General features: G+C 41.9%; 1 long non-coding RNA gene across 1 annotated transcript; it reads left to right on the top strand.

The window, feature by feature from the left end:
• The first annotated feature begins 766 nt into the window (after nt 1-766).
• Nucleotides 767-21,301, top strand: LOC138769985 (uncharacterized). The gene is made up of 3 exons (XR_011359364.1): nt 767-851; nt 5,830-5,895; nt 21,224-21,301. It is a non-coding gene; the product is annotated as an uncharacterized lncRNA (long non-coding RNA).
• The last annotated feature ends 498 nt before the right edge of the window (nt 21,302-21,799 follow it).

Genomic DNA, 21,799 nt, shown 5'->3' with positions numbered 1-21,799 from the left:
ACTAGGGAATGCGGTAAGGTGAGTTCATATTTTATTATTTCACACTAAAGGCAAGGGCTGCACGGACATCGCTAACAATGCTGCCCGATAGTCGCTCATCTGTTTGCTCAGTAAACAAGCGCCAATCTAGCAGATCAGCACTCGTTTAGGCTATGTTCACACTACGTAAATCTACGGCCGTAGTTCTCGCCGCAGAACTACAGCCGTAGATTTTCGGGGTGGAACATAGCATTATTTGCTATGGGATCCCGGCCGGAGCGTACACACATCGTATACGCTCCGGCCGGGATCTGTGCGGCGCCGCAAACAACTGACAGGTCCATTATTTGCGGACAGAATTCAATGAATTCCGCCCGCAGAAGAACCTGTCAGTTCACACAGTGAAGCGAGCGGCTCCGGCCGCTTGCTTCACTCTGTGCTATGGGAAGCTGATGCGCCCGCATCAGAGCTCCACGGAGAAAAGATCATCCGGCCGGTACTTAAGTACTGGCCGTGATAATCCGGGCTGAGACCGGCCGTTCAGTGACCCGGCCGGAGTCACGGAACGGCCGATCAAATATGTAGTGTGAACATAGCCTTACAGTGTATAATCGGGCCGTGTAATAGGACCCTATACACTATGGGGGAGATTTATCAAACATGGTGTAAAGTGAAACTGGCTCAGTTGCCCCTAGCAACCAATCAGATTCCACCTTTCATTCCTCACAGACTCTTTGGAAAATGAAAGGTGGAATCTGATTGGTTGCTAGGGTTTTTCCCCTATATTCCTATCCCTGGTAAATATGCTATTCCCCCAGCAGGCCATTCTGAATAACATGGCTGAAGAGTATAGCATATGATATGTAGCATATGTAAGTATAGCAGAGTATAGCATAGTAATACATTATGTAAAATAGTAGGTTTCTATAGTATAGTACACTGCATTCAGAGTGGTGAAGTTAGTTACAGTATAGTATAGACATAAACCGGTATTAAATATAAGGTTTCCCCCAGAGTCATCGTATACAAAGAAAACTAAATACGGTCTTGTCTTAGGAGCTTGCACTCCAGCCATAGTAAATAATGTATGGTCCTACTCTACAGAGGTGGTGTTGTTGTTGCCACTCTTATGGATAAGTAGCAATATATTAAAATAAATATGAAATAAATGATGGGGAAAATTCTACTTGAACAGAGAGCAGCTTTATCCGGAGTGAAAACTCTTACAAATAATCTCCTTATGGTTCCCCGGGGAGAGCAGAAGTCAGTACATATTAACCCTGACGTTGTAGCGGCTCCCTATGGAGGAAATGTATATGTGCGCAGCTTAGGTTTGTTAAGTAAAACTTTAAATTATTCTTTGACCTAAAAATTGCCCTTGACAATTGCATTATGGGGAGGAATGTGAGCTCTCCGAGCAAATAACCATTAATAAAGCTCGGCCACTACTGCAGCTCCTACAGCGCCAATTCCAAAATCCCATAGATTTTGACATTTTTTACTGTAAATTACATTGTCCTATGTTATTCGACCTCCATTATTATCTATGGGTCTACGTTACAGAAGGCTCCAGAAAACGTTACGGAGCAGCAAACTTCTCAGCCTGAGTCATCTACAGTTGCTATATCCTTTGGCTGGAAAGACATATTATTTGTCACAGTCACCATCTCATCGCCTTCTAGCTCACACATCGGTGGGCCCAATGGAAACATTTGAGAAATGGGGAATCTATATCTGCAACTTTCCTGGCTCACAGATGCCTGATGATATATACCCGAATTGGCCGTCATATATACAGTACTTATTATGACGCCTCATAGAGCGACTGACGATTCATAGATATACCATGCCTATACCATCCTTCCAGCTGTTGCAAAACAACAATTCCCATTGGGAATGACGGAAATTGTAGTTTTGCAGCAGCTGGGGGCCTAAAGGTTCCCCATTCCAGTTGTCTATTCTCTATGTCCTGCATTCATTCCTTCCCTTAATTTGGGATGTAACACAATCAGGTATCGCTCTTTCCCATATGCAGGTACATAATTTTGCCTTTTGATGAAACAGCTCTCCTCTTTATGGATCAATGTCCTCCTTTCCCCTGAAGAAGCTGTTAAGCAAAACCTGCATGCATCACCTTTTCATGCATTGTATTAGCATTTCATGTCTTTGGCATTCTTTCTATATTGCTATCCTTAGGATGGGTCATCAATGTCACATGGGTGGGGAATGGACACTTAGCGCCCCCTGCTGATCAACAGGGGGCACCGGCATACAAGAAGCGGACAGGTCTGTGCTCTCTATGAAGGCCATGCTGGGTAACGGCAGCTCATCGTCCATTGAATTATTATTCCTATATTTATACAGAGCATATTGTACAGTATTTTGCCATCACTCATTGATCCCTGCAATCTAATCTACAAATTTACATCTCAGAGGGGAGACTAGTCCTACTCCCACCCGTAGCCAGGATCACTCGTAGCTAAGAAACTCTTGTTCATTGCCTGATCACCAGCCCTAAAAATTACCATTAGTCGGCAGCTTAAACAGGGATGTGCTTCCAACAATTATGTAAGTGAGGAGCGCACAGACAATCTAGTGGTTGTTCATGTGGCTCTCCACTTACAGTACAATGATCAGGGAGTCTAAAAACACTACTTTAAACAAACAAGACTTGATTGGTATCCATACCGAGCAATGGTAATTCTATGTAAAAGATGCCCCCTGTTAAAAAAAAACAAAAAAAACTATCCCTTTAAATGACCCTTTTAAACAGGTTAAATGCTAACAGGCATTTTTTTTAAATATACACAAGCAGAACCATAACTACAGGGGTACAGGGGGCGCAGACCCCAAAAAAACATATGCAAATCCCAGTATTATAAGGATGGGTTCACACTACGGGTTTTGCGATTTGTTTTTTTTCATCCGCTTTCTGCTATTAATGGATGAAAAACAGATGCATTTGTCTGAATCTGTTTCAATCCGTTTTTCCATTGACCTGCATTATAAAAAAAAAAAAGAAAAAAAGCACAGCATGGTCAACCACATTTTTGTGTATGCTAAAAAAACAGATGCACTTTGATCCATTTAAAAAAAAATTTATTATAGAAGTTTAAGGAAAAACGGATCAAAATGCATGCACACAAATGCACCTGTTTTTTCATCCACTTTTTGCATAAAACACGGGGGGAAAAAAAACAACAGATAGCAAAAAAGCAGTTTAAACCCAGTGTAAATGGTAGGTGGGGGGTCCTGCCACAGATATTGAATGGGGAAAAAGAAAATTAATAGAAATGAAACATGTCTGTCTTATCGAAGTTAAAGCTTCTAGTTAACATAGAAGCAGCAGTTTTTTGGCAAGCGTCCCCCAGTGTAACAGTCCTTGTGTTGCTAAATCTCCCGGAGAGGCACATGGGTGTAAGTGTTGCGGCCTGCTGTGTATAATTAACAGGATAGCGTGTGCATGAATCAGGCTCTCAATGGAGCCGAGAGAATATGATCATCCATTTCTTCAGCGACGGCGGTGGTTTGTGAGCAAGTGGAAATTAAATCTTTAGCAGCAATCCCCAATCCACTAAAAGGGATTTAAGATCAGTAGCCTCCCTTCATCCCTAATTCTTTTATCCGTCCTGCCAAATCCTTAACTGTCTCCCCACCCTCAGCTGGCTCTCTCTTAAGTGTATTCATATTCCCCCCATAAAACCTCCATGGATTGGTTTGAGTTTAAAATCCTATTAGTCTTAAATTAATTGTCATTTCTAGCGGAGCAGCGAGTTGGAACTGCAGGCTGAGACCTGTAATAATTAACTGGGAAAAGGTTACTGGGACCAGCAGATGAAGATCTCATACTGGGCTTTAGAGAAGGGAATTGTTTCCTCTCCTTACTTTCTATTATCTTATCCCAAGCCCCATCCTACTTAGCTTATACCGGCCCTTTATCTGCCGGCCAATGGACCACAGGGCTTTGAACTCTGCAATGTAATTCTCATCCCCTTCATGAGGCTAAGTTCTTTCTAGCAGGAAATTGAGAAAGGACTGAAAAGTTTAATAGGGAGAAAAAAAAAAAAATAAATAAATAAAAAAACATAAATTGCTAGAAAATATTCTAGAAATTATACAAAGGTATTTTTTTTATTTTCCTTTAACTATATATAAAAAATAAAAATAATTAAATAATTAATAAAATAGTAATAATTTGTTTAAGCATTTCTTGTTTAAGTTATAAGTTTGCAGTACACCTTAAGGCTATGTTCACACGGAGTATTTCCGTCGGTGTTTTTTCAGCCAAAATCAGGAGTGGGTTGAAAACAGAGAAATTGGGCAAATTTTTCCATTATAAATTTTGACCAAAAGATTGACGCAAATACTGTGTGAACATAGCCTAAGGGCCCTATTCCACAGTGACGATAATCGGCCGGATCGGCCCCATTTGGCCCGATTCAGACGATTATCGTTCGGTGAAATAGAGAGAACGATCAGCCGATGATTGTGTCATCGGCTGATCGTTCATTTAGGGCCAGACCTAAAATCATCGTTCCCCCACCGCGCATCGCTACGGTTGAATAGCGGTGCGCGGCGGGCGACCGACGATTTGACAGCAGCAGCATCATACATTACCTGTCAGGGCTTCTCCGCGCTGTCTTCATCCCAGGGTTCCGCGCTCTCTATCTTCTGAATGGCCGGTCAGCTGACGGAGCGCTCAGCCAATCACAGGCCGGGACCACCGCTGCCTGTGATTGGCTGAGTGTGGCCTGTCAGCTGACCGGCCATTCAGAAGATAGAGCGCGCGGGACCCTGGGATGAAGACATCGCGGAGAAGACCTGCAGGTAATGTATTACTGCTGCTGCAAGGACATCAGTAACAATATCCTTGCAGCCGTCGCTCAACGATCTTCGGGCCGTGGAATAGGCCCAGTAAACGAGCAGCGATCTAGCAGATCGCCGCTCGTTTACATCGTTGATCGGGCCCTCCTCGGCCCATGGAATAGGACCCTAAGGGTGCACTTGCTTTTTTTCATGATTTTGATGTACATTTTTTTTCTATAGAGTCATGTAGGTTAGCATTTGATTTCAATGATACTATCATTATAAAGAGCATGATATTACATGGGTACATATATATATATATATATATATATATATATATATATATATATATATTTACTTTTATTTTTTTTTTTATAATGATGCAGTTGTGTAAGGTTTTGTTTTCTATGTTTTGATATTTTCTTTATAGTGTCAGTGTTTCATTTTAATGTCACTATTATTATCAAGTAAATATTGTTTTTAAATAAATATTATGTACCTATATAAGACGACTAGACGTATAAGAGGGCCCCAACTTTTCCAGCTAAAATATAGAGTTTGGAATATACTTGCCGTATAAGACTACCCCTCTTCCAACGCACACCATATAAAAATTAATAAAAAACATCAGACGGCAGTGAGATCTGAGAGGCAGAGAAGGAGGTACAGTAATACCGGTAGGATACAAGGACGGCCAGATGGGTGAAAGAGGTGTTTTTTTCTCGGCACAGTGCCACTGTATCATCTCTATTTTTCCCATACCTTGGATGCCTGCAGCTTGCTCTGCCTTTCATACAGCGGGGATGCAGACAGTTTTGAGCTCCCCCCACTGTATGCGTCGACTGCAGATTCTCCAGTCCGGCTCAAAAGTTTTTCAGCACCTGCCCTATGAGAAGACACCTAGCGTATAAGAAGATTTTCCTGGGTTAAAAAGTAGTCTTATATGCAGGAAAATACTATATATATATATATATATATATATATATATATATATATATATATTTATCAAGTACAATAATTAATACCATTTTTTCATTCTTACAGAAAGAGCACCACATCTGTCCAAGGACTGTGCCTGATATTGCAGTTCAGCAGCAATCACTTCAAAAGGTATGAGTTGCAGCCTGCGTGATAGATTGGGCAGAGCCTTTTTTCTACAGATTTTTTTTTTTTTTTTAAATCTTTGTGAAGTTACAGTTCTAGGTATATCGAAGTGTAACAGCCCCACCAGCTACCATGATAATACTGCCATTTGGTCCTCTTTGGTCATAAAGGCCCAGGTGTGAATACTACCTCTCTGTAGCAGTGGTCCCCAACCTATGGCCTTCAAAGTGTTGCCCTTTCAGGGCATGCTGGAAGTTGTAGTTTTGCAACAGTTGGAGAGCCCCAGGTTGGAGACCACTTCTCTATCACTATAGTCCTGAACAGACTTACAAATTGTGGCCAACATTGGCGCCAATGAGTTTTCAGATCATTGATAAACCTATATATGTAACTATGCAGGGTCTAGGTGGTGACCTGCACCAGGCTGTGGGTTCCATATGGCATCAGATCCTATATTCTATATAATAGATCTCAAACAATTGTGCTCCTATAGCTAAAATGATCAGGACACAAATGGCATCAGTTCCTGCATACCCAGCAGGTCATGCATTTTATGGCGGTTCACAATAGTCACTACCACCCGGGACCCCGGTAGGTAATATTAGGTGTAATTACAAGGAGAAGCCATTCAATGCCTTAGTCATAAGGAGGAAAAGTGAGTTTGTTAATATCCTGCCATAAACCTATCACAGCGGCTGCTCATTGTTCTAAAGAGATGTAATAATGGACAATGACTTTATTATGGTGCGTGTATCAGGCTGGGGGAGAAGCATTTTACAAGCGTTCTCTCCTTGTAAAGCCTCAGCATTACTAGTTGGAGTCAATCATTCGTGAGTCCTGAAAATATAGATCCCGACTATGTCATGGATAAGTATGAGAGGTCTGACGTTTATATTATGGGAAGGCAGGGATGTATCATCATAGCGTTAGTAGTGTTTTACAACAGTGTCACCAAGCAATCACTGCCTTCACAGCAATTGTGCCACATAGCAATGATGACATAGTAGCAGCCAAACAGGGATGCCACGTTGCAGTTGGTGTCTACAGTATGTCCAAATAATACAGTTATACCAGTAGTAATCGTATATTATTACTAGTAGTACCCATACAGTTGTACCATATTGGGTATTTTTCCTATACTATTGCTGCCTATAGAGTTTTTACATTAAGGAGACTGTCCTTATGATACTGTATATAGTGCCAATATATTGTACCATATTCCAGACTGTTTCTATAGTACTGCGAAATGAAAGCCATATAGTATACCGCGTACAATGTCCCGTACCATGTTGTGGACTGATTCTATAGTATTGCCACACATGTTCAGTATTGTCCTAGTAGTATTGCCACATAGTACCCATACATTTGTACTATATTGCATGTTGTCCTCATGGTACTACCATATAGTGGTCATAAATTGTATGATATACAGTGTACCATAATATGTGTCCGACTGTTTCCCTAGTACCACCACATAGTGCTTATCCAGTTTCTATTGCCATGTAGTGCCTATACATGTATGCTATAATGCAGATTGTCCCTATGGTACTGCCAAATAGTAGTCATAAATTACATAAGTCATAGTCATGATGTATAGTGCATAGTATAGTATTATGTTGAAGACTGTTTCCATAGTATTACCACATACCGCTTATATAGTATACCATAGAGAGACTGTCCCCATAGTATTGCCATATAGTGATCAGTCACATTATATTGCAGAATGCCCCCATAATACTGAAACATATTAACCATATTCTACCCTGCTGTGCTGCCTGCTGAACCCTATGTGCAGTAATTCTATGTAATTTTCACTTGTAAACTCCCAATTCTTGGATACATCTACTGTGCCTTTAGATTTTAGGACAAGAAAAAGCTGACGGCAATGGAGGACTCTGAAATCTATGAAGGAATTGTTGGCCTTAACAATAGACTGTTATAACTCTCCCTGGTACCATTGGGTAGCCTTTCAGTCCTCTTCCACCTACAGAACCTTGACTAGTTACCCGATACTTGGTCGTGCAACCTTGGCATATCCTCTTTTCACTCTTATTTCTTCAATACTTGGGTAGGCCCTACTTCCTGTAGCGATGTTTTGGACCCTCTGCCCATCGCCATCTTGGACCCCAATGGTCTCCTCCCTTTTTTGTTTTCCTTTTTCCCTCTTTTCATTCCCTGCTTTAGTATAACACACATTCTTTCTTTTCCCATCTTACGGTACATTGTTGCCCCCATGGTGTGCAGATTATAATATGAAAGGCAATCTAGAATCAGTGACCAAATGTTTAGGTGTCCTTCCAGAGTGTGTCACACAGCTTTAGACCTTCATTCTAATTCACCACCCTGTGCTGATAGAGGGAGGACGAAAAACCCCTGGATAATGAGTGGCCACTAAACTAGCCCTATGAGAGTTCGGGCCCTATTACACGAGCAATAATCAACCGAATCAGTCTGATTCGGCTATCACTCCGTGTAATAGAGACAAAAATCAGCCAATGAAACGATCATCGGCTGATCGTTGGTTTAGGTTTTGACATAAAATCATTGGGCGCCGACTGTGCATCGCTTCATGTAATACCAATGGCAGGTCGAAGGCTAATCATAGGATGTGACAGGCCACCCAGACGCTGCTGCCGCCGGGACCGGGAAGCTACAGTGCACAGGAGAGAAGCGGGGAGAGATAAGGTATCAGGTGTTTGGGCAAGGGCTTCATGGACATCGCTAACGATGTCCGGGCAGCCCTTATTGCCCGATTATCGGGCCGTCTAATAGGTCCACCAAACGAGCGCCGATCTAGCAGATCGGCACTCGTTTACTAAAATGATCGGGCCGTAGTCGGTCCATGTAATAGGACCCTTATGGTTAGCAATGTTTGCTGTCAGATAGCTGCTTGCTACCCTGAAAACTGACAACAGATAAACTTTGCTCTGTTTCGGGACAGGAGGTAGCTATCTGACACCAACCACTTCAAGCAATATTAACTCTCATGGGACTAGTTTTTTGGTCACTCAGTGTCTAAAAGGTCTTCTTCCTTCCCCTCAGACAGTCATGACTGTGACTGAGTTTTCTTTGGTTGTAGTATATCAAAGACGACCTAGACCTGGTTCTTCATCCTTATTCCCAATCCAATCAGTTTTTTTTTTTAGCATTCACTACCCCCCCCCCCCTTCCTCCTATGACCTTTTACTATATGGACGCTGATGATATCTATCTACCACTAACTTCTGCTCTCGCACTGTTTGTCCAGTCATTCTTTCAATGCTATATTTAGCAAATCAAATCTAGAGAGTCACAATCCGACTGTCTCCAAGCCGAAGATGAAACCTAAGGTTCTCAGACAAAGTTATTCTGGGCTTGCAGTGTAAACCCCTCTATATGGAAAAAGTGAGACATTCCCTTGTATTGGCTTGCTAAAATGAACTCAATTAAGGGATATAATGACAGCACGAGATCCATTAATAAAGAGTAATTACAAGGTCGGATCAGTGAGATTATGAGGAACAGGTGTCATCTATCTCAGCGTCTGCTGTCGGCCTAGTCCAGGGTAGAATATTCCAATCTGCCGGGAGCCTGAGATTTAATGTGCAAAGTCTCTAAAGTCTGAGGGAAAACATAGGAACAAGAACTAGTGCAGAGTTTCTTCTTGGGGTCTTCAACCAGGCTTTGCCGTTAAAGAGATTGACTCCCGTTGGCTTCACAACCCAAGATCTAATAATAGGCCTACAATTGAAGGACCTTCTGTTTGGCCGAATACCACCAAATGTTCTCATAGACTTCAAAGAACGTCAGACTATCATAAATTCTATATATCGAGACGAAACATACCAGTGAAAATAGTGGAGACAATAATCATTAGAGTGAATCCAGCTGAGGAGATCTGGTGACGCTAGCATGGGGCTGTAGACATACATACTTGCGGTGCACTTATGTAATTACATGTATGGAATTTCACGCTTCTGTAGGAAAACTAGGTAAGATCTGAAGAACGGGACCATTAGAGGAAAAATTATTCTATCTTCGCCACATTTTCAATTTTCGTGTTCTTCTCTTGGCGGGGAAAGCTGAATATTTTGACTGAAATGTCTATATGTTTAAGACCACAGCTATGTTGCCTTCAAAATAAAAATGTTTCCATGAGATACTATCCCACTATTCGAGCTTCTTATTGAATGGAAAGGTACGGTGTCGCTTTTTCATTAAGAGAAATGGATGTCATTCACAATTAGTTCCTGTGCGTTATAAATTTGCTTTTGCAGGTCAAATCCAGGGCAAATATGATGTCATAGTCTGGTATCAACAGCACCTTGTGAATTAAAATATAAAGATTTATTGAAGTAATATTGGGGGTCCATCAAGACTTTAAGGAAAACTCTGGGCAAGAGTAATAAAACATGGAGGGCAGAGAGGGTTGTTAACATAATAGTCAAGTGATACTTACCTGCCCCCCTCAGCACAGCACCACCTGGTCACACATTGGTCTCTTGTATTGCCCAGTCCTGCGACGTCACAACCCAGCTTGAAAATGCCACCCAGCCAGTGACCTGCCTTGTATCTTTTCGAATGGGAGGACTTGCACACCTCCACTCTCCACACCTCTCCGCTCAAAGAATTGACATGTTAATCCTTTGAGCGGAGGCATACAAACCCTCCCATTTAAAGAGATAGAAGGCAGGATTCGGTGTTGAGTCAGTGCGGGGGGTTCCGCCTGGAATCTTGGCGCCAATTCCATAGTGTGAATGGGCCCTTAAAGTGATACTGTCACCCCCTCTTTCTCTCGCTTTATTACATTGGTTAACAGAGTCACCTAGGCGGGGCTTCATGGCAGTTGGGCCCCATCTGCTGGCTGGGGAGAGTGCCCAACTGCTGTGAAGCTCCGCCTAGGTGACTTTGTCCACCAATGAAATGAAGTGATTTTAGAGCAGAAAGAAGACACGGAAAAGTTTTTTATGGGTATATATCAAATGGGCAGCATCTAAGCACATAGAGTAAGGCAGGCGACAGCATCACTTTACACTGGCCATACATATAACAAATTTGTAAGTCAAACCCACTGAAGTGAGATCACCTGTGCCTCCTGACTCTCCCATGATAACACACATTTTGGGGAGAACAGCTGCATATAATTAGTGGAAATCTGAATTAATATAGTGGAAGACCTGCAAGGGTGGAGCCTTTAGTGATCTTTAACTCTCAGGCACATGCCCCGCCCACGCAGATACTTTTTGTAGAAATAATACAAAGTATCAGTTTTATGTGGACTGTTCCTTTAAATATCTTATTCTACAGCTTCACAGGCTTCATGATTATTCACCATTTGGCATTTAGTATACAGCTCATAAAACCCAGATTCGGCATGTTTAATGATCAGTATATAAATCACTACAATGAGGCTAAAGGCTGGATGGCTGGGAGGGGAGGAATAACATGTCCAGGACGTTATTATAGGCATCATTCTTCTTACGTTGATTCATTGAATACCCTTTTAAATAACATCATGGAATTGCAGGTGCATTTCTCAAGGGCAGGGATGGACATCTTTTTAGCTGGGTCATATTCCTGTACAGAGATGATGAGATTCCAGGAAAGCTATCATTTTGTATATTACTCTAGCATGCACTAGTCTGTTATAGAATTGGATATAAGAAAAAGGCTCGATAAGGCCCCTGGACCTGGACGTGATACTTTAAAAGTTAGACGTACATCTCCTTAGACTGTTATGATTAGTACCTGAAGTACAACTATAGGGAGTTGAGAGGTATCAGTCACACCCAGCCCTCGATGCACAAGCAGTCCTTCTTTACCTTATGAGATGACCTTTACTATAAATCCCACAGGTAGGTGGGGGGGGGGGGGAGACCATATTACAGTTACCCCTCCAAATAAATCTATTGCCTGCTATGGTCAAATTGTGTTCAAATGGGGCAACATTAATTAACAAGTAGGTTGTTCACTTTAGTTTTTGACTAGCTAAGTGTTAAAGTGTACAAGAAAAGTTATATGAAAAATGATTATAGTGCACAATAATCACTTTTGTAAATTAGATTAATTATCAGATCAGCATCTAAATAACTGTACAAGGCGCCTGTTGTTTGTGTTTTTCTACTATGGATCATGGATTTTTTGGGTCCTCCAGAGGAAGAGATGTTCTCCAGCTAATAAGCGAAGACCGAAGATTTCTTCCCTCCTTTAACCCCTTAGCGACCCACCTCATGGTGCCGCAGGGGGAGTTCAGAGGGGGGTCCCACCGGGACCCCGCTCCGAACAACGCCGCTCCCGGCTGTGATCTGCAGCCGGGGAGCGCCTCTATTAGCCGGCATGGGTCCCGTTGCCGCGCCGGCTAATTAAGCACTTCAATGCAGCTGTCAAACCTGACAGCTGCACTGAAGTGCTTTATACTTGATATCCCTGGTGTCTAGTGGGGGGGAGATCTAGATGCGATCGCGGGGGGGAGATCCATTTTTCTGCCCGTGCCGGGCCTCAGCGTCGCAATGACGCTGATCCCGGCTTGGCAATAGATTGCTGTGGCCTGCAGCAGGCCAAAGCAATCTATCACCGATCAAATGGATCTTTGCTGTCTATATACAAGTCCCCCAGGGGGACTACTAGTTCATGTAAAAAAAGTGTTTTTATTAATAAAAAAAATCCCCTCCACTAATAAAAGTCCAAATCACCCCCCCTTTCCCCATTTTATAAATATAAATTAATAAAAGAAACAAATAAATAAACATATTTGGTATCGCCGCGCACGTAATCGTCCGAACTATTAAATTATCACATTCCTGATCTTTAACGGTAAACGGCGTCAGCGCAAAAAATTTCCAAAGTCCATTTTTGGTCGCCGATAGAAAAAACACATTATGGCGCAAAAATGACACCTCACACAGCCACATAGACCCAAGGATAAAAGCGTTATAAGTCTGGGAATGGAGCGATTTTAAGGAACATATATTTGTTAACAATGGTTTGAATTTTTTACAAGCCATCAGATACAATAAAAGTTATACATGTTATATATCGTTGTAATCGTAACGACTTGAGGAACATGCATAGCAAGTCAGTTTTACCATAGGGCGAATGGCGTTAATGCAAAACTCCCCGAAATCAAAACAAATTCCTTTTTTTTTTTTTCAATTTGACCGCGCAAATGATTTTTTCCCGGTTTGGCAGCATATTTTATGGAAAAATAAAGCCTGTCATTGCAAAGTACAATTGGTTTCGCAAAAAATAAGAGCTCATATAAGTCTCTAGGTGAAAAAAAGCAAGCGCTATGGACTTTTAAACAGAAAGTGGAAAAAGCAAAAGCGCAAAAACGAAAATTGGCTTTGACCTTAAGGGGTTAAAGTACAGTAAAACGCAATGGAGATGACCACTCATAAATGGTCTCTTTAGGGTCCTCTTACCGACATCAAATGTACGTACTATATGATGGATTTGAAAACCCATCATGGAAAATCTGGTCTAGGTGAAGAGGTGGTGTTCTTCTAGAGGTGGTGTTTTTGGAGATTGTTCATTGTATTTGATATTGAGTTTTGTGAAGGTCACATATTCGGAGCGCCTCTAGATTACACTCATTTTCATGACTCTAGAATGGCTAGAGAGGAGTGCAGAACATAAGGAATTCCCTGATCTTCACTTCTTAAAGGGGTTATCCTAAGATTAAAAGTTACCAAATATACAAAGAATAGGGATTACTGGCTGATCCCAGGCAGTCTGGCTGCTGGAACCCCGATGGATCACGAGAATGGAAGTCAATTGTTCCCCAACTGAATGAAGTAGCAGCATGTATGCTTGGTCTCGGCTCCATTCACTCAATATGGGACATCTGAAGATAGCTGAGCGTTGAGCTTGTACTTTCAAGAAAGTATGAGGAGGATTTCAAGGTTATTGTCCCCAGAAAGTGACAAATTAGGGTACTATTACACCAAGCAATTTTCCGACGATTAACGATAAACGATCTTAAACGACCGCTAAGGCAAACGACCCGAAATCGTTCGCCCAAGTACACGAAACGATGATCGTTATTTATGATCGTTTTTGCGGTCGTTTAGTCGTCGCTATTGCGTACGTTTCAGCTGTGAATTCTTATTCCACCAAACGATGTGCGAACGATGAGCGAACGATCAAACGATAAAAATAGGTCCGGATCCTATTAAACGATCAACGATTTCTCGTTGGTCGTTTAATCGTTGCCTGCTATTACACGAAATGGTTATCGTTCTAATCCGAACGATTTAACGATTTTTCGAACGATAATCGTTCCGTGTAATACCGGCCTTAGAGGCAGTAGTACAGGTGGCAGAGACAGCCTGGGATCCATAGCAGGAGACCAGTCAGACTACAACAAAATAGAGGATAACCAGAAAGGTAGTCCTAGATAGCCAGAAGTCAGAACTAGGAGTAGTACAACAAGTACCAGGCAGACAACGCAGAAGAACATGATATTGTCTTATTCAGGAAGAAGAACCTCAAGTTGATCTGGAAGAATTGGGAAAAAGACAGCAAATGTCTAACAATCAGAGATATTTGATGGGAGGTGTTATGGCTGATACTGTATAAGTGACAGTTTTTACCTTTTCCCTAACAACTCCTTAAAGGAGTACTCCAGAGGGAAAAATGTTTTAAAATCAATTGGTATCAGAAAGTTATATAGTTTTGAAAAATAATTTCTATTTTAAAAATATCAATCATTCCAGTACTTATGAGCTGCTGTATGTCCTGCAGGAATTGGTGTATTGTTTTTTTTTTTAGTCTGGCACAGTGCTCTCTGCTGCCACCTCTGTCCGAGACATGAACTGTCCAGAGCAGCAGCAAATCTTTATAGAAAACCTCTCCTGCTCTGGACAGTTCCTGACATGGACAGAGGTGGCAGTAGATATCACTGTGTCAGACTGGAAAGAATATATCACTTCCTGCAGGACATACAGCAGCTGATAAGTATGGGATGACTTGATATGAATAGATAGAAGTAATTTATCTGTATAACTTACTGACACCAGTTGATTAAAAAAAGAGTACCCCTTTAAGGATGAAGCTCATATATACTGTATATTTCAGTACTGTACTCACGTTTCATTGATAAAGAGCCGCATCACTGCCCCTTCAGCTGTTCCTACTTGTTCCTATCAGTGTCTGTTTTCTCTATCCCAACCCAAACCTTTCTTTTATATAGACACTATCTTGAGTCTGCCATGGTGGAGTTAGGACAATGTGTTAAAGGGGTTCTCCGGCGAAAACCTTTTTCTTTCAAATCAACTGGTGTCAGATAGTTATATAGATTTGTAAATTACTTTTATTTAAAAACCTCAAGTCCTTCAGTACTTATCAGCTGCTGTGTGTCCTGCAGGACTTTTCAGCCTGACACAGTGCTCTCTGCTGCCACCTGTGTCCGAGAAAGGAATTGTCCAGAGTAGGAGAGGTTTACTATGGGGATTTGCTACTGCTCTGAATAATTCCTGTCACAGACAGGGATGGCACCAGAGAGCACAGTGTCAGACTGGAAAGAATACACCACTTCCTGCAGGACATAAAGCAGCTGATAAGTACTGGAAGACTAGAGGTTTTTAAATAGAAGTAAATTACAAATCTATATAACTATCTGAAGCCAGATGATTTGAAAAAAAAAATAAAAAAAAGATTTTCGCTGGAGTACCCCTTTAAACCTACATTGATGAGTGGAGCCCAAACACAACCTCATTTGGAGGATTTGTCATCTTCCACTACAATCTTTAATTTTGATACCTGGATTTGGGGTATATTTTTCCTTACTAAAAAAAAATAATACCAAAATATAAATTATTAATAGTACCTGAAACAAACATTTGCTCTCTTCGGTTTGAGGTATGCGGCCATGGCAAATATATGGAATCTCGGCGGCTTAGTACGCCCGCTTTAAAGCTGTCAAAGTGTTCTCGGAATAGCGATGTCGCGGGTTTTCATTCTGGCTTTTGTTCGGCAGTGATGATATTATCCCTGTCTTTGTTGTTGTTCAAAAGCATGACATGTTTGCTACACAGAGTCGGGAGCCCTCGTATGCCTCCTGCGTGTCCCAGCAGGTTCCCCCATACAGAATGCAGTTCAGGACTTCTCTTAATATTTGCAAACAGTATCCGGGCCAAAATGAAAATTATCCCTGAAAGTTAAAGAAACCACTTCTAATGGGGGGAAAAAAACACTGTTTGTTATGTATCGAATTCCTATCAACTTGGAGCACGTTCCTTGTATTAGAAAGTAACACTACACCCTAGGAAACCATCACAAGTACACTCAGATAATAAACCTCATAGTAAAGGTCCTAAATTTACATTTAGGCTATGTTCACACAACGTTGTTACAACGGCCGTGATTTCTACAATACTTACATTGTGCTGCAGGCTGAGGGAATCCCGGCCGGAGTGTATACCCTGAAAACCCTGTCAGTGCACTTTATGGAGCATGCGGCTCTGGACGCATGCTCCATTGTGTGTAGTGGAGAGCGGCTCTTTAGCGCTGCTGAGTGCCTATGCGGGCACATCCGTGCGCGCTCACATCAGAACTCTCCACTGCACACAATGGAGCATGCGTCCGGAGCCGCACGTACGCATCATCCAACCAGTACTGCAGTACCAGCCAGGATGATCTTTTCTGAGACAGGCCGTTACGTGACCCGGCCGGGTCACGGAGCGGACGGTCTCATACAGTGTGTGAACATAGCCTTAGATTGCAAATATTATTATGGCCAATATTTTTCTCAGTTGTAGGGGGTGTCCAGTTTTCAGCCTTTTTCTCCCAAAATTTAACTCCCCCCATCCTCTGCTGATTGGGTAAAGGGTTCCCCCTACTGGACATATCCAACCAGCAGAAGACAGCAAATGGTGAGCATCTCACTGGTTCTCTGCTGCTGCCACTGGTTCTCTGCTGCTGCCACTGGTTCTCTGCTGTTGCCACTGGTTCCCTGCTGTTGCCACTGGTTCCCTGCTGTTGCCACTGGTTCTCTGCTGTTGCCACTGGTTCTCTGCTGTTGCCAATGGTTATCTGCTGTTGCCACTGGTTCCCTGCTGTTGCCACTGGTTCTCTGCTGTTGCCACTGGTTCCCTGCTGTTGCCACTGGTTCCCTGCTGTTGCTCTATGGCTATGCTCAAACTAAGTAAAAAAAAAAAGTGACAAGGCATCCACTTTTTGCTTTTTAAAAATGACTTCCGTTATTGACGCATTTTAATTGACCACAGTGGAATATATTGAAGTCAATGAAATGACAGACCCCCAATTCACACAGTGTATTAAATAACGGACATTGTCTGCACGGACATCAAAATTATGATCATGAAAATTATTTTCAAACGGCTTTTGCAAACACCAGACTTTTTTTTTTTACTATTAAAAAACTAATAAAAAATTTAAATTAAAGACAAAGGTCAATTAGTCCGTTTAAACTAGAATAATGTATCAGCAGCCATCATTGTAATGCCAGGCAGCCAAAAAGTGAAATGACGGACATTATTTTAAAAAATTATGAACAAGAAACTGTAAACGAGAACCCTCTGAACTCTACTCCATGGTCCCTTTGGGGTGAGGGCATTTACAGACTGCCTACCCTAGGGTGGGGTTTGCAGAAATTCCAACCCTTTGTGGTCCAGATTATCCTGGCTAAATTGGTTTTGTTGGACACTCTGCTGCTGCAGACCCTCTTTTTTAAATAAGGGAAGCTGCCTATGCAAAATCGATTGCTAAAAAAGACATGCAGTACTGGAGGTGTGTATTATGATGGTTGCCAACCTTGTGTTTTAGGTACTGTAGTAGTCAAGGTTTGTATCCTGATTATCTACAGCAGATAGATGTATTATGATGTTCTGCAGCAGCTGGGTGTGTATTATCATAGTCTGCTACAGCTGAGGTGTGTATTATGAGGTTCTGCAGCATCTGAGGTTTATTATCATGTTCTGCTGCAGCTGAGGTGTGTAGTAGAAATGAGCGAGTAGTGAAATATTCCACTTTCGAGAATTCGAATCGAATAGGCACTGAGATTCGACTATTCGAACGAATATTCGATCCCATTATATTGTATAGGAAAAAAATTTTGGCACTTGGAAATCAAAATTCGACCACTTGAAGGTCACCAAGTCCCCCATGAAACCTACATGATGCGAACACCTCCGGAATGACACTGGGACATTTGGGGGAGCATGCCTGGGTGCAACACCCAACACCCCAAAATCGCAGTATAATGCCACTCTCCGCAGTTGCGAAGGAAAAATATTTGCGAACGCTTTACGGCAATGTTCACACATTTCGTTCATATTTCTTTCCCAGCGTTACATATATAATTCTAATGTGCGCCTGTAGAGCGTCATGTTATTCGTGCGTATCACGCATCATGCTGTACGAACGTTACTGGAACAGTATGTATGACGTGCCTTTTCTGGGCTACTGAAACAATATGTATCATGTGCCTTTTACTGGGCTACTGGAACAGTATGTATGACGTGCCTTTTTCTGGGCTACTAGAACAGTATATATCAGGTGCCCTTAGTGGGCTACTGGACCAGTATATATCAGGTGCCCTTAGTGGGCTACTGGACCAGTATATATCAGGTGCCCTTAGTGGGCTACTGGACCAGTATATATCAGGTGCCCTTAGTGGGCTACTGGAACAGTATGTATAATGTTAACATGCCCTTAGTGGGCTAAACCAGGGACACTATAAGTCACTTGTACACACAGGGTACTGGAATGAATACAACCGCTGCTGCTGTTGTTGTTATCGTCTATGTCATAGCACTGAGAAGTGCTTTAGATTCAGAGATGACTTTTTTGCTGGATCTTAGCCCTGAAAAGGACTTTTGGGTTCTGTAATAAGCCTGCCTAACCAAAACGCTACTAAAAACTATCTCTCCCTGCTCCAAGATCTTTCCCTGGCTAGGTTGAAAGCGTATCTGCCGTCGAGAGGCGGGAGCCAAGTATTTAAGATTCAAGGTCATGTGGTTCAGCCATCCAATGAGGGTAGACGCTGTTTTTGCGTTGCGTGCGTACTCCCAGGGTCCCTCACGGCCTCCCTGCATGGTCATTGGATCAAAAGTGCCAACTGTGATGGGAGGGCTTTCGAATGTTTCCCGCGTATTCGCCACACTGCTCGATTGAATTCAAATCTTTCGAATACCGCAATATTCGATCGAATACCTACTCGATTGAATCGTATTCGCTCATCTCTAGTGTGTAGTATTATATTCTGCAGTATCTGAGGTATATTATCATGTTCTGCTGATGCTGAGTTATGTATTATGATGTTCTGCAGCAGCTGAGGTATGTATTATATTCTGCAGCAACTGAGGTGTGTATTCTATTCTGCAGCAGCTGAGGGGTGTATTATTATACTCTGCAGCAGCTGAGGTATGTATTATATTCTGCAGCAGCTGAGGTGTGTATTATCATGTTCTGCAGCAGCTATGGGGTGTATTATTATACTCTGCAGCAGCTGAGGTATGTATTATCATGTTCTGCAGCAGCTGAGGTATGTATTATTATACTCTGCAGCAGCTGAGGTATGTATTATTATACTCTGCAGCAGCTGAGGTATGTATTATATTCTGCAGCAGCTGAGGTATGTATTATTATACTCTGCAGCAGCTGAGGTATGTATTATACTCTGCAGCAGCTGAGGTATGTATTATATTCTGCAGCAGCTGAGGTATGTATTATTATACTCTGCAGCAGCTGAGGTATGTATTATACTCTGCAGCAGCTGAGGTGTGTATTATCATGTTCTGCAGCAGCTGAGGTATGTATTATTATACTCTGCAGCAGCTGAGGTATGTATTATATTCTGCAGCAGCTGAGGTATATGTTATGATGTTCTGCAGCAGCTGAGGTATATGTTATGATGTTCTGCAGCAGCTGAGGTATATGTTATGATGTTCTGCAGCAGCTGAGGTGTGTATTATGATGTCCTGCAGCAGCTGAGGTATAAGCAATACCACATAGACAGAGCCAGAAATATAGCAGAAACAAAGGATAGAACCCATCACCTTGAATATAGAAAGAAATACCCAATTAATAATCATAAACACTCCGCAATATCCAGTCCATTAACTTTCTCAACTCCATACAGCCCACAGTTTAGAGAGATACGAAAAATAATGCAAAAATATTTACCAATATTGTTCCAAGATAATAAGTGTGAACACATACTCACAGCTGGAGTGCGATATGTAGCTAGAAGAGGGATTACTATTGGCAACCTCCTTTCGCCCAGTGTATTGAGAAAAGCCAATAATATAGGCACACAATCACACTGGTTAAGGACAGAGGGTTTCTATAAATGTGCACTACCAAGATGTCCAGTGTGCCCACATGCTAAAAAACAAAGTACATTCAATTCCTATGTAACAGGTTGTACCTTTAAGATAAAAAATTTCATAAATTGCGAAACCACACATACAGTATATCTAGGTAATTGTACGGTCATGCAACAAACAATACGTTGGGTCCACCATTAGAAAACTTAAAACCCGCATAGGGGAACACTTAAGTGACATTCGTGACACATCACACCCAGGTTTTGGGAAAAAGTCCATGTCGGGACTCTCCAAACACTTTAGGGAAATACACGGAGGTAATGTCAATAGCCTTAACATCAGTGTTATCGAAAAGGTATACAAACCCCGAAGGGGGGGAGACTGGACGCACCTCCTAAGAAAAAGGGAGGCGTTCTGGATCCTCAACCTAGCCACGAGATATCCCCAAGGAATGAACTTAAAAACTGATTTATTTTTCATTTATTAGAGTGCAGCAAGTTAGTCTGTATCGGGTTTTTTCACCCTTTTGTGATGTGAATCATGTGGTTTCCCAATGAACCTGAACCCACGATGTGGGAGTGTTCTATTGGGGGAGGTACATTTCACAATATAAAGCTACAAGCTGTACACTTTACTCCTGCCATGATTAAGGAGGTGCTCCTCCGCAACGCGTCGGCGCTTTTTAACCGTGTGGAATTTTAATGTATCTCAAATAAAGTTTACAAGTTTTAAGGAGCTGTGGACTTCAAGAAAATTTATGTTGGAATATATATTATTATGTTCTACAGCAGCGGAGGTATATATTGTGTTGTTCTGCAGCAGCTGAGGTATATATTATGATGTCCTGCAGCAGCTGAGGTGTGTATTATAATGTCCTGCAGCAGCTGAGGTGTGTATTATAATGTCCTGCAGCACCTGAGGTATATGTTATGAAGTTCTGCAGCAGCTGAGGTATATCCTATAATGTCCTGCAGCCGCTTAGGTATGTATTATGATGCTCTGCAGCAGCTGAAGTGTGTGCTAAATATTTAAGCAGCTGAGGTGTGTATTATGATTATCTCTTCTAGATGAGGTGCGAATTATGATGCTCTGCAGCAGCCGAGGTGTTTTCAGCAGCTGAGGTGTGTACTCTGGAGAAACTAAGGTATGTAATGAGGTTCTGCAGCAGCTAAGTCTGTATTATGGTGTTCTGTGGTATATAAGGTATGTTTTATGATATGGAATCAGAAACACCAAACTGTATAATGCACACTGCTGGAGAACCTCTCTGTTTGGGAGGGGGGCATGTTAGTCAAGTGGTAACAAGAGAAGAAACATCTTGCAAAGGTGACCCTTAGAGGAAGACTCAAGAAGAGATCAGCAGAGATTGTAATGTTTATATACTCAATGGCCAATGTATTCAATGTATATAATAATAATAATAATAATAATAATAATAATAATAATAATAATAATAATGCTTTGTATACACACAGTACAATAGGACAGTGATCAGCAATCTGTGATGCTCCAGCTACCAGTATGCCCTGCCAGTCCTGATGGGAGTTGTAGTCTGGCAGAGCAGCAGGTTACCTGTGAATAACACATTGTAATGAGAGAACCTGGCTTTTTGCACGTTTAATTCGAACTCTTAATAAATCTCA

Source organism: Dendropsophus ebraccatus, chromosome 12 (assembly GCF_027789765.1).
Source record: "Dendropsophus ebraccatus isolate aDenEbr1 chromosome 12, aDenEbr1.pat, whole genome shotgun sequence".
Classification (NCBI taxonomy): domain Eukaryota; kingdom Metazoa; phylum Chordata; class Amphibia; order Anura; family Hylidae; genus Dendropsophus; species Dendropsophus ebraccatus.
This window is presented reverse-complemented; position numbering and strand designations above follow the sequence as displayed.